This window comes from Asterias amurensis, chromosome 1 (assembly GCF_032118995.1).
Source record: "Asterias amurensis chromosome 1, ASM3211899v1".
Classification (NCBI taxonomy): Eukaryota; Metazoa; Echinodermata; class Asteroidea; order Forcipulatida; family Asteriidae; genus Asterias; species Asterias amurensis.
In genome coordinates this window covers 10,167,003-10,171,151 of record NC_092648.1, presented here as the reverse complement: position 1 = coordinate 10,171,151, position 4,149 = coordinate 10,167,003, and positions in this window count along the sequence as shown.

Genomic DNA, 4,149 nt, shown 5'->3' with positions numbered 1-4,149 from the left:
AAGCTATTAAGGTGCCGTTCGATGATCCCTGGGTCGACCCCGTGGTTCCCACTCGGGTGGGCCCTTTACAGAGGCTAATCGAACGATCACACTCGCCCTCTCGTTGTAACGTCATGCACCTCGGACCACACCAAGTGACCCACTCCACAGGCAGGGCATTTTGGGCTGACCCGGGTGAGCCCCTGGATTGACGTCAAAGCTATTCGAACGCACCGGGACAGACCGGGGTCGACCCAGGGAAGCTAAACGAACGCACCGAAAGCTATTCGAACGCACCCAAAGCTATTCGAACGCACCGGGGGCAGGCCGGGGTCGACCCAGGGAAGCTAAACGCACCCAGTAAAACCTTTCTAGACACTGTACGTGTAGTTTAGAAACATGTCGGTCAGTCATGTGCCTTTAGTGTCCACTGCCTTTAACCCCTAAAAATCAGGTCATTTGTTAAATGACCTGAAAAAAATATATTGTTCGGTATAATTTACAGTTAAACGGATAACAAAACAAACAAACAAGCATTGCCTTACAATGTAGATACATGAAATGACTATAAACAATATTCTACTTCAATGCTCTGGCACGCTCAAAATCGAAACCAAAAGGGTAATATTATACTCATGTCCAACATTGTCATTGAACCTAGGAGGTTATCTTGAATCCAGGTATGTGTAAGTTTAATATTGATAAACAATGACTGGAAATAACAGATCAGCTTCTGTGACACTTTGCAGTTCATAGTTTCAAGGTTGTTGGTTAAAACCTTTATGGTGCAAGGGCGGACTTATGGAGTGCATGTTTTTAAATAACAAGACGATACTCTGACAATTTGTATTTCGAAAAAACAGATGAAGTTCAAGTTCCCCAACCACACCTAGCTAAACAGCTTACCAGTTTTCATGTTAACAGTTGTTTAAAGGAACACGTTGCCTTGGATCGGTCGAGTTGGTATATAAAAAGCGTTTGTAACCGTTTGTTATAAAATGCATGTGGGTAGAAAGATGTTGTAAAAATAGAATACGACGATCCACACAAACATGCCTCGAAATTGCACGGTTTTCCTTTTACCTCGTATAAACTAACACGGTCAAATGTTTGACTCTCATAAATGACCGACTGTGTTAGTTCGCACAATAAAAGGAAAATCACGCAATTTCGAGGCAAACTTGTGTGGATCATTGTATTCTACTTTTAAAACATCTTTCCAACCATATGCATTTTTTTAAAAACGGTTACAGACGCTTTTTATAGACCAACTCGTCCGATCCAAGGCAACGTGTTCCTTTAACTAAGCGAGCAATGTTGTTCAAGTGTACTGCAAAAACTGGGGCGTTTAAATCCGCACCACGGATGTTGTCACATACCAAGATGAGAATCAAAATAGTACACCATAGAGTGCTAAAATAACACCCATTTCTTTAAAATCAATTACATTAGTGTTATTTTAACACCATTGGCCTATGTGACAACACCTACGGTCTCAGTATTCAACACCCCAGTTTTCCCAGTGTGTATTGATGGTGCACCACTCATGGTTTTAAAGTCATAACTTCATGTAAGAAGGTCCATTTGTAATTTTATTGAAGCTGTGTTTTGTTGTATCATTTTTAATAGATACAAAAACCCAAAGTATAAATCAGAAATTAGTCATTAACAATTTCTTCTTTACAAATAATTTTCCTACATCCTTCATTTCAATGTTAACCATGGAGATCCAAGTAATGGTATCGGGATGTTGCATGGACCTGGTAACACTTTTACTCGTACTCAAATTCCCAACGTAGGCTAGGCCTATACGCATCCTCGAGTAGGCCTGCTATTTGGATACCTATGTGTATTTTGTACCGGCAAGTTCTTGGTACCCGGCCAAAAAGACTACAGCACTACAACGCGCTCTATCTACGCTACTATTTGGAAACCTTGGAACTTGGGCCACCTTGCACCCATACAAAAAAAGTTATCGACTACAACACTGACCTCGAGAAATTCTGTCTGGTCTGACTTATGTGAATCTAATGTCATTTATCACAATTAACCTAGATGCGGAAAAGTTCACTATAGGTAAAGGCTTGTTCCTCGAAGCTTGTTCCTCGCCAGTGTGAATCTACATCTATGATAATTCTTGTCAAAGCCTGTTTTTATAGCATCTAGACAAGGTGAGAAGACAATGATAAAATTTCAGGAGGAAAACCCCAGAAAATATTGTAGGGAAAACCCACGAAGTCAGGTAGGGACTGAAATACCCAATCCACATTAGCCCGGGGTGTCCCAGAGTTGGAAGGCATTATAAATAATAATAATAATAATAATAATAATAATAATAATAATAATAACATGCATTTATATAGCGCTTATACAAGGTTTCTAAGCGCTGAACAGGAAGTGTATGATAACAAAAGAAAGACAATTAAAAGTGGGATGAAATAGCAGAAACTGAACAGACTAGATGGATTTAAATAAGTGTGTTTTTAGAGCAGTTTTAAATGAGTCCAGTGAAGATGAGGCATGGACGGGAAGATTGTTCCAAAGAGTGGGAGTGGCGATTGAGAAGAATCGGTTTCCATAGCGAGTGCGAGGGAGAGGACCAGAGTTGAGTTCCAGGTGGGCGGTAGATGATGATCGGAGAACACGAGTTGTAGGTTGCTTTTTGGGAATAAGTAATTCTGAGATATATTTAGGGGCTAGACCATGTTTAACTTTGTAGGCAAGAGTGGGATCCTTTGAGACACAGGGAGCCAGTGTAAGGAGCGCAGAACAGTACTGATGTGATCTGATTTTTTTGTGCGAGAAACTAGACGAGCTGCTGAGTTCTGTATTCGTTGGAGGGGAGCAATGTGGGATTGAGGAAGGTTGATGTAGAGACTGTTGCAATAATCGATGTGAGATGTAGTGAAAGCATGAACCAGTCATTCAATGGTACTTTGGTCCAAGTTATGTGTTGTTGTAGGGTTAATTGGTGGCCAAGGGTGACTCCAAGATCTCTAACCGTCTTTGATGGGGTGATGTTGTCGTAGACAACGGAGATGTGTGCAATAGGTTGTGCTGTTCGGAACTGTGAGCTGACATGGAGTACTTCAGTCTTAGATGAGTTTAGCTGCAGACCGTTCTTGCTTGACCATGTCTGAATATCAGCAACACAGTCTGAGAGCTGCTTCATGGACTCAGTGTGCTCACTCTGCTGCTTGAGTATGACGTAAAGCTGTGTGTCGTCAGCGTATACTGCGTGGTGAACATCTTGATGTGCCCTGATGATGCCACCTAGAGGGCCAGTGTAGATGATGAATTCCAGCGGTCCCATGACTAAACCTTGTGGTACTCCAGACGATAGTGAAGATGGTCTTGAGAAGGAGTCATTCACCTTTACAACTTGAGTCCATCCTTCAAAATACGAGCTGAAGAGCTGGAGAGCCAGACCATCTATGACATAAGAATACTTGAGCCTCTCCAAGGCAACTGAGTGGTTAATGGTGTCGAATGCCGATGAGTATAGTCTAAAAGGACAACAATTGCTTCGAGGCCTCTATCAATTGCGAGAAGAAGGTCGTTGCAGACTCGAACAAGTGCTGTTTCCGTAGAATAAAATTTACGATAGGCTGATTGTGTATCTGGCAGGAGTCCATGTTGTTCGAGGTAGACTCGCAGTTGGGCAGAGACGATTTTCTCAAGAACCTTTCCCAGAAACGAGATGTTAGCAATCGGCCTATAGTTCGAGAAAATATTGCGATCAAGGTGTGAGGTTTCTTCAGAACAGAAATCACGTGTGACAACTTGAAGGATCCTGGAAAAGAGCATGATGACAGTGACAAGTTCATGATGTGTGTGATTGAAGCAAGAGACACCACTGCGCCACTATATATGTGACTTGTGCAGCAAATAAACAATCAAAATATTAGTCAAGTTAAAAAACTTTACTTCTTATTTCGTGCTACGCAGAACCAGTAGAATAATCTTATTCGATTGTATATAGCTATCCAGACATATTAAGGGTTTTGGGGGTAAAGTCTAACTGTTGAAGGATATCCTCATATATAATGATACAACTTATAATGATACAAAAAATTACTAACCGTCAGTCAGTTGCATCGACCACTTTTCATTATTGTATTATTTTTCAAGAGTTTGGGTCTCCTCTGAAAAGTTTGTTACAACTGCCCT